The sequence below is a fragment of the Triticum urartu genome, chromosome 3A (genome assembly GCF_056163025.1).
Source record: "Triticum urartu cultivar PI428250 chromosome 3A, HENAU_Tu73, whole genome shotgun sequence".
NCBI classification, from domain to species: domain Eukaryota; kingdom Viridiplantae; phylum Streptophyta; class Magnoliopsida; order Poales; family Poaceae; genus Triticum; species Triticum urartu.
Genome location: NC_141875.1, coordinates 542,446,920 through 542,457,406, shown reverse-complemented (window position 1 = coordinate 542,457,406; position 10,487 = coordinate 542,446,920).

Below are 10,487 nucleotides of genomic sequence, written 5' to 3'. Positions count from 1 at the left end.
CAATTGCCCTGTAATTGCTTTACTTTATCACTAAGCAGTAGCGACAGTCGTAGAAGCAATAGTTGGCGAGACGACAATGATGCTACGATGGAGATCAAGGTGTCGCATCGGTGACGATGGTGATCAGGACGGTGCTTCGGAGATGGAGATCACAAGCACAAGATGATGATGGCCATATCATATCACTTATATTGATTCCATGTGATGTTTATCTTTTATGCATCTTATTTTGCTTTGATTGACGGTAGCATTATAGGATGATCTCTCACTAAATTTCAAGATAAAAGTGTTCTCCCTGAGTATGCACCATTGCCAAAGTTCATCGTTCCCAGACACCACGTGATGATCGGGTGTGATAAGCTCTACGTCCATCTACAATGGGTGCAAGCCAGTTTTGCACACGTAGAATACTCAGGTTAAACTTGACGAGCCTAGCATATGAAGATATGGCCTCGGAACACTAGAGACCGAAAGGTCGTGTGTGAATCATATAGTAGATATGATCAACATAATGATGTTCACCATTGAAAACTACTCCACTTCACGTGATGATCGGTTATGGTTTAGTTGATATGAATCACGTGATCACTTAGATGATTAGAGGGATGTCTATCTAAGTGGGAGTTCTTAAGTAATATGATTAATTGAACTTTAATTTATCATGAACTTAGTCCTGATAGTATTTGCATATCTATGTTGTAGATCAATAGCTCGCATTATTGCTTCCCTATGTTTTATATGTGTTCCTAGAGAAAACTAAGTTGAAAGATGATAGTAGCAATGATGCGGACTGGGTCCGTGATATGAGGTTTATCCTCATTGCTGCACAGAAGAATTATGTCCTTGATGCACCGCTAGGTGACAGACCTATTGCAGAGCAGATGCAGACGTTATGAACGTTTGGCTAGCTCAATATGATTACTACTTGTTAGTTTAGTGCACCATGCTTAACAGCTTAGAATCGGGACTTCAAAGACGTTTTGAACATCATGGACCATATGAGATGTTCCAGGAGTTGAAGTTAATATTTCAAGCAAATACCCAAGTTGAGAGATATGAAGTCTCCAACAAGTTCTATAGCTAAAAGATGGAGGAGAATAGCTCAAGCAGTGAGCATGTGCTCAGATTGTCTGGGTACTACAATCGCTTGAATCAAGTGGGAGTTAATCTTCCAGATAAAATAGTGATTGACAGAATTCTCTAGTCACCATCACCAAGTTAGTAGAACTTCATGATGAACTATAGTATGCAAGGGATGATGTAAATGATTCCCGAGCTTTTCATGATGATGAAATCGATGAAGGTAGAAATCAAGAAAGAGCATCAAGTGTTGATGATTAACAAGACCACTAGTTTCAAGAAAAGGGCAAAGGGGAAGAAAGGGAACTTAAAGAAGAACGGCAAGCAAGTTGCTGCTTGCTACCTCTTTAGCACTGCGTTTGTTTTTCCTTGAAGAGGAAAGGGTGATGCAGCAAAGTAGCGTAAGTATTTCCCTCAGTTTTTGAGAACCAAGGTATCAATCCAGTAGGAGGCTACGCGCGAGTCCCTTGTACCTACACAAAACAAATAAATCCTCGCAACCAACGCGATAAGGGGTTGTCAATCCCTACACGGCCACTTACGAGAGTGAGATCTGATAGATATGATAAGATAATATTTTTGGTATTTTTATGATAAAGATGCAAAGTAAAATAAAAGGGCAATGAAAATAACTAAGTGTTGAAAGATTAATATGATGAAGATAGACCCGGGGGCCATAGGTTTCACTAGTGGCTTCTCTCAAGAGCATAGGTATTTTACGGTGGGTGAACGAATTATTGTTGAGCAATTGACAGAATTGAGCATACTTATGAGAATATCTAGGTATGATCATGTATATAGGCATCACGTCCGATACAAGTAGACCGACTTCTGCCTGCATCTACTACTATTACTCCACTCATCGACCGCTATCCAACATGCATCTAGAGTATTAAGTTCATGAAAACAGAGTAACACATTAAGCAAGATGACATGATGTAGAGGGATAAATTCATGCAATATGATAAAAACCCCATATTGTTATCCTCGATGGCAACAATACAATACGTGCCTTGCTGCCCCTACTGTCACTGGGAAAGGACACCGCAAGATTGAACCCAAAGCTAAGCACTTCTTCCATTGCAAGAAAGATCAATCTAGTAGGCCAAACCAAACTGATAATTCGAATAGACTTGCAAAGATAACCAATCATACATAAAATAATTCAGAGAAGATTCAAATATTGTTCATAGATAATCTTGATCATAAACCCACAATTCATCGAACTCAACAAACACACCGCAAAAAGAAGATTACATCGAATAGATCTCCACAAGAGAGGGGGAGAACTTTGTATTGAGATCCAAAAAGAGAGAAGAAGCCATCTAGATAATAACTATGGACCCGAAGGTCTGAGGTAAACTACTCACACTTCATCAGAGAGTCTATGGTGTTGATGTAGAAGCCCTCCGTGATGGAGGCCCCCTCCGGCGGAGCTCCGGAATAGGCCCCAAGATGGGATCTCGTGGATACAGAAAGTTGCGGCGGTGGAATTGGGGTTTTGGCTCCGTATCTGATCGTTTGGGGGTACGTAGGTATATATAGGAGGAAGGAGTACGTCGGTGGAGCAATAGGGGCCCACGAGGGTGGAGGGCGCGCCTGGGGGGGGGGGGAGTAGGCGCGCCCCCTACCTCGTGGCCACTTCCTTTATTTCTTGACATAGGGTCCAAGTCTCCCGGATCATGTTCGGTGAGAAAATGATGTTCCCGAAGGTTTCATTCCGTTTGGAGTCCGTTTCATATCCCTTTTCTTCGAAACCCTAAAATAGGCAAAAAATAGCAATTCTGGGCTGGGCCTCCGGTTAATAGGTTAGTCCCAAAAATAATATAAAAGTGGATAATAAAGCCCAATAATGTCCAAAACAGTAGATACTATAGCATGGAGCAATCAAAAATTACAGATACGTTGGAGACATATCAAGCATCCCCAAGATTAATTCCTGCTCGTCCTCGAGTAGTGTCGTGGAATTGTCACGGCAGATGTCCTCTTGCAAGGACTTAATCGTGGAGCCATCGCAGCTAGGAAGCTTGAAGGGGTTAATCGGGACAAAGGACACGCGAGGTTTATACTAGTTCAGCCCCTTACAGTGAAGGAAGGCCTACGTCTAGTTGGGTTGGAATTACTTGAGGTTTCGATGACCAGGGAGCGAGATACGCTATGCCCGGTTCTCGATTTGTTGTTTTTCTCTCCTAAGCCGCCAGCGGGTTGTCCCCTTATATACACGGGTCGACGCCCTACGGCTTACAGAATCCTAGCCGGCTCATAAACAATGTTCGGCTCGGTGACTAGTTACTTCTACCTTACAATACAAGTCACACCCTCATGGCGGTTTATCACCATGGGCCATAAATCGCCTGTGGGCCTTTAGACCCTTTACTGAACCGCCATCTTCACGTCTTGGTCTTGGGCTTCAGATGGGCTTCTCTTTGCGTAACCCGGCCCCTCCTGGGCGGCTTACGTAAATAGTTACATCCCCAACATTAGGCCCCAGATTGATTTGAACCGGTTCATGTCAATCTTTAAAAACCTTATGAACTGGCCTTCAGTCTTCTGTTTTGTGCGGAAACTTTAACCCGCCGTGACGTCATCATCTGGATCCGGGTTAAATCTCCGTGACGTCATCTTCAATAAAACTCATATTTTATTCCGTCATATCCTCCAACGGATCTTTGCCTTTACTGACCGTCCCGAAAATTGAGGCGTCAGGGTTGTTGTAAAATGATATTCCGTCTCCTCATTTCTCGCGCCGTCTTGGTCGGCCCCTCCTTATAAATAGATGCAACCTAGGTATTTTTCATTTCCTTAAGTCGTCTTCCTCCTCGCACCTCCTTCTTTGCTGCTCAAGCTCCACCGCCGTCGACCCCCTCGTCTTCACCGACTCAGGCCGTTGCATCACCCTGAACTTGACCAGAAAATGACGGCGACCCTCCGCAGTTCTTCCGCATCTGTGAGTTCCTCTTTTCCCCCTTCTCAGATCTGCATTGAAACCGTCTTGAGTTCGTCGTCGTTCATCGCCGCCCGATGCAAACTTCCATTAGCTCTCACCTCCAATGCCTTGTTTAGATTATAAAAACAACTTAGAACTGCTGCGGAAAATGTTTGTGCTTATCCTGTATGAGAACAGATCTCATTTCCCTTGTTTTGGAAGCCTTCCGCGAGTATATGAACTTCTTTGTACTTGTTTTAGATCTAGAAATATTTTCCTTGCCAGAGCATCATTTGATCCAAAATAATGATGGCAACTTGTGAAACCTGTTTGTTCCACCCTTAGCCAAAAAACTGCGTCTGTTGACTTTGTTTCAGCCACAGTAGTCCGCATAGCCGGTTTAAGATAATGCCGGCTGTCAGCACCGCTTGCCTCTGGCGACTTAAGAAAACCTTAATCATCTTTAATACCTGCAACTGTTAAACATTATCACATAGTTACCTGCATGTCATTAGCCCCCTTCTTAAGCCGCCATCTTAAATAACCCAATAATTTTTATTCTCCGGGTTATAATGAACCGGAAAAATTTCCTTTATCTTGTTGTAGGCTTCAATTTACCCAATGGCACCCAAAGCTGTTAAACCTCCGGTTACCTGCAACTGGGTCCCATCCATGGTTACAGAGAACAAACTGTCAGAGTTTGTAAAGTCTGGCCATCTGCCCAAGAAGGATGTCATGTCTTATCGTGCTCCTGAACCATCTGAAGAGAAACCTCAACCCAAGGAAGGGGAGGTGATCATTTTTACCGATCACATGAGCCGGGGATTTGCTCCTCCCGGTTCAAAATTCTTTAGAGACATTCTGCATTTCTTTGACTTAAGAACTCAAGACATCGGGCCCAATTCCGTGTCAAATATCTGCAACTTCCAAGTTTTCTGTGAGGTCTACCTTGGAGAAGAACCCAGCCTACTTTTGTTCAGGGAGTTGTTCTATTTGAACCGGCAGAATGAGCGCGCCAACGGACCCAATCTAGAACTTGGTGGCATCTCGATTCAACGACGGAGAGACTGCCTTTTCCCTTATGCTGAACTGCCGAGTCATCCAAAGGATTGGAACCAAACGTGGTTCTACTGCCAGGACACTTCTCCGGCTGGTGAAAACCCGCTGCCCGGCTTCCGTGCCTTGCGCCTTGAATCCAACCACCCGCTGCTGGACAAGTTGACTACTATTGAGCGTCTGTCACTCACCCCCACTATTAAGAAAATCAAAGCTCTTTTGGGGAATGGTTTAGATGGCATCGACCTGGTCCGAGTCTGGGTTGCTTGGCGAGTGATTCCGTTAAGCCGCCGCCCCGGCTTAATGTGTACTTACTTAGGCGAAAAGGATGACCCACTGCGTCATAGTCCTGACGACTTACCAGATGATGCGGTGGAAGCTACAACCCAGTCTTTGCTGAAAGAAAGCACGATGACTAGTAATGCCTTTGGCTTACTTCCTTTCTGCAAGAAGAACCCGGCCCCTCCAGTGAGTTATTATCCTCCACAATTATCTTTATTATGTTATACCTTACCTTTACTCATAACCCTTTATCCTTATTCATAGGCAAATAGCGACTTCTGGAAGGTCAAGTATGACCATGAGGCTGCCAAACAAGCCAGAGCAGCGAAACGAGCTGAAAGAAGAACCGCTAAGACTGGAACTTCAAGAAAGAGGAAACCCAACGCCTTAGATATGATGAAACTGGATGATACTGAGGATGATGAAGAAGAGGTAACTCCTAATTCCTCTGACTCTTTTATCATCATGTTATTGACATTAATTCCTTTCAGGGGGATACAGGCAACAGCCAAGCTGTTGAAGAGGTAACTATAATCTCCTCCGACTCAGAGCCTTTACCGAGGTTGAAAATCCGAAGAGTGACCCGGAAAGTAAGATTTTCACATCCTTTAGCTTACCAAGACCCTCAATTTCTTTTGAAGTGACATATTTATGAGAGCCGGAGGCAGACCCGGACCAGCCAAGACGCGGAACTCTCCTCCAGCTTACCTGATGTGACCAGGAAACGCTAGTCTGAGGTTATCTCTGATTTACGCCTTTTTTCCTTTGGCGGGTTTCATTCGTCAGCCTCTCAATTCTTCTGACTCCAACTATCAGGATATTTCACCTTCCTCCGGTGAGTCTATGCAGTCCAACATGCCAGCCTTCAAAACTGCTCCCGGGTAATATGAACTTGTTGTACCTTATGCCTTATTTTACTCATATTTTTTGCATTTAACCTGTCTACCTTTTCCACAGTGTGCAAGTAAAACCCAGCAAAAGGGCAAAAAAGAATAAGCCGCCCCAAGAGCCGGTTGTGACTGAACCAGAGCTGGGCACAACTGCTCCTGACGCCTCTGCTCACGAGCCGCCGCCTCAACCATCTCATGATGTTCCTATATCTTCCTCTGACCCGCCTACTGAGCAAACCCTCAATGATTCTTGTAACACGGAGGCTCCTAGCCCCGCCAAGGCAAATGATCCGGAAGTTGAGATTCTTAAGACTCAGTTTGTTGAGTCGGCAGAGCCAACTGTACTTGCCAAGTGTTCTAAAGAGGAATTGGTAGAACGCCGAAAGGCCATGGACGTCACTGACTATACTCATTTGAGTATTGGAGAGATCATCTCCGGCTATATCAATCAAGTACATAGCAGCCGTGACCTGGAAATTGACATGGTGAAGCAGATACAACAAAAATCTGAGGTATGACTTATGCTAGCTTTCTTTAACCATACTTACTGTACCAGCCCCCAAGTCTATTGCTTATAAGTAAATATGCTGTAGACTTTAGAAAATTGCCTAGCACTACTTATCCGGCTTAGGAAAAAGACATTTAACCCGGTTGTAGCACTTGCAATACACATTAGCCCCCAAGTGCCAAACATCTTTGCTTGCAAAGTGCTTGGGACTTAATTTCCATGAGCCGGAGTAGTAATTGAAAGTTCTTCAGTATACATTAGCCCCCAAGTGTCAAGTACCTTTGCTTGCAAAGTGCTCGGGACTTAATATTATTTACCGTAATCTTGACTACTATCCGGTGCAATGCAGGCCATCCTAAGTCAATTTGAATCGGAGATTGTTGACCTGAAGAACCGCGTGGCAGCCCAGGAGATTGAAACTCAAAAGGCTAACTCCAAATTTGAATTCAGCGTCTCTAAATAAGAGAAGCTGAAGAAAAATTTTGAATCGGAGAAGAAAATTTGGGCTGATGAAAAGGCCGCACTGGTGACCCGAGCCGAGACAGCAGAGGCATCGCTTGCGGAAGCAACGGCCGAACTGTCCGACTTAAAGCGCCAGATATCTCGAATGGTGTCATCAATCTTTGGTGAGTGACTTACTCAAACCTTAAATGACCATTTCAGTTGTTTCCTCTGACTCACCTTATGCTTAATAACGCAGGCCCCAGGAGTACAAATCTCAAGCAGAACATGGTGATCAAGATGAAGGCGGTTTATACTCTGGTGGAACAGCTCTACACCGGGTCACAACATGCTCTGGCCGTTGTGGCTTTATCAAATGATGTTCCCTATCTCCTGCAAGATGTGCTGAAGCGGCTTGCTGTGCTACCTCAGTGAATCCAAGAGTTAAGACGAGCATCTGCAAGAGCCGGATCTATAGCCGCATTGAGCCGGGCCAAGGCGTGGCTTCCAGAACTAGACCCCGCTGATATTGCTCTTGGGTATCCAAGTTTAAAGGAAGATGGCACCATGTTTAATGATAAGGATTTCACCGCCTGTGTGAAGGATATACGTTCGATGGCTACTCTTATTGGGAACGACACTGACCTCACCAAGTGTCAGCCGGGTTATGACAAGGAGAATCGGAGAATCCCCACGCTGCATTATGACGATGTCAGCTTGATCCCTCCAACCCGTAAGCACACCTTTTCTCCTGAAGTCGACCCAACCGGTTTAATAGATGATGAAGCTAAGTTTGAGGCCTTGAGTGGCATTGACTGGGCCTCATCATCCTTCCAGGACAAAGCAGCCGGCGAAGAGACGGAGAAGGATAACCCGGAGGCTTCAAATCAACCCCAAGAGTAGATTGTCAGGCGCCACCTGCTTATGTCGTTATCGAAAAACAATGCCGCATCATTCAGACTCGACGAGTCTTGTAATAGAGTAAAAAATACCTTGAGTTTTGCTATGCCTTTGTGCACGCTTTGTTGGAAATATGCCCTAGAGGTAATAATAAAATGATTATTATATTTCCTTGTTCATGATAATTGTCTATTATTCATGCTATAATTGTATTATCTGGAAATCGTAATACATGTGTGAATACATAGACCACAATGTGTCCCTAGTGAGCCTGTAGTTGACTAGCTCGTTGATCAACAGATAGTCATGGTTTCCTGGCTATGGACATGGGGATGTCATTGATAACGGGATCACATCATTAGGAGAATGATGTGATGGACAAGACCTAAACCTAAGCATAGCACAAAGATCGTGTAGTTCGTTTGCTGTAGCTTTTCTGGATGTCAAGTATCATTTCCTTAGACCATGAGATTGTGCAACTCCCGGATGCCGTAGGAGTGCCTTGGGTGTGCCAAACGTCACAACATAACTGGGTGACTATAAAGGTACATTACAAGTATCTCCGAAAGTGTCTGTTGGGTTGGCACGAATCGAGACTGGGATTTGTCACTCCATATGACGGAGAGGTATCTCTGGGCCCACTCGGTAATGCATCATCATAATGATCTCAATGTGATCAAGTGGTTGATCACGGGATCATGCATTACGGTATGAGTAAAGTGACTTGCCGGTAACAAGACTGAACAAGGTAATGGGATACCGACGATCGAGTCTCGGGCAAGTAACGTACCGATTGACAAAGGGAATTGAGTACGGGATTGATTAGGTCCTCGACATCGTGGTTCATCTGATGAGATCATCGAGGAGCATGTGGGAGCCAACATGGGTATCCAAATCCCGCTGTTGGTTATTGACCAGAGAGTCGTCTCGGTCATGTCTGCTTGTCTCCCGAACCCGTAGGGTCTACACACTTAAGGTTCGGTGACGCTAGGGTTGTATAGATATGAGTATGCAGTAATCTAAAAGTTGTTCGGAGTCCCGGATGAGATCCTAGACGTCACGAGAAGTTCCGGAATGGTCCGGAGGTGAAGGATTATATATAGGAAGTGTAGTTTCGACCATCGGGAAAGTTTCGGGGTCACCGGTATTGTACCGGGACCACCGGATGGGTCCCGGGGGTCCACCGGGTGGGGCCACCCATCCCGGAGGGCCCCATGGGCTTAAGTGGGGAGGGGAACCAGCCCATAGTGGGCTGGTGCGCCCCCCCTTGGGCCCCCATGCGCCTAGGGTTGGGAACCCTAGGGGAGGGGGCGCCTCCACTTGCCTTGGGGGTTACTCCACCCCCTTGGCCGCCGCCCCCCCTAGGAGATCCCATCTCCTAGGGCCTGCACACCCCCCTAGGGGGCCTATATAAAGGGGGGGAGGGAGGGCAGCTACAACTCAAGCCTTGGCGCCTCCCTCTCCCCTGCTATACCTCTCCCTCTCACAAAAGCTCGGCGAAGCCCTGCTGCGGTGACTACTGCATCCACCACCACGCCGTTGTGCTGCTGGATCTTCGTCAACCTCTCCTTCCCCCTTGCTGGATCAAGAAGGAGGAGACGTCACGCTAACCGTACATGTGTTGAACACGGAGGTGCCGTCCGTTCGGCGCTAGGATCTCCGGTGATTTGGATCACGACGAGTACGACTCCCTCATCCCCGTTCTTTGAACACTTCCGCTCGCGATATACAAAGGTATGTAGATGCATCCGATCACTCATTGCTAGATGAACTCATAGATGGATCTTGGTGAAAATATAGGAATTTTTTTTGTTTTCTGCAACGTTCCCCAACAGTGGCATCATGAGCTAGGTCTATGCGTAGTTCTCTTTGCACGAGTAGAACACAATTTGTTGTGGGCGTAGATGTTGTCAACTTTCTTGCCGCTACTAGTCTTATTTTGCTTCAGCGGTATTGTGGGATGAAGCGGCCCGGACCAACCTTACACGTACGCTTACGTGAGACCGGTTCCACCGACTGACATGCACTAGTTGCATAAGGTGGCTGGCGGGTGTCTGTCTCTCCCACTTTAGTTGGAGCGGATTTGACGAAAAGGGTCCTTATGAAGGGTAAATAGAAGTTGACAAATCACGTTGTGGCTTTAACGTAGGTAAGAAAACGTTCTTGCTAGAACCCTCTTGCAGCCACGTAAAACTTGCAACAACAATTAGAGGACGTCTAACTTGTTTTTGCAGCAAGTGTTTTATGATGTGATATGGCCAAAGTTGTGATGAATGATGAATGATATATGTGATGTATGAGATCATGTTCTTGTAATAGGAATCACGAATTGCATGTCGATGAGTATGACAACCGGCAGGAGCCATAGTAGTTGTCTTTATTTTGTATGACCTGCGTGTCATTG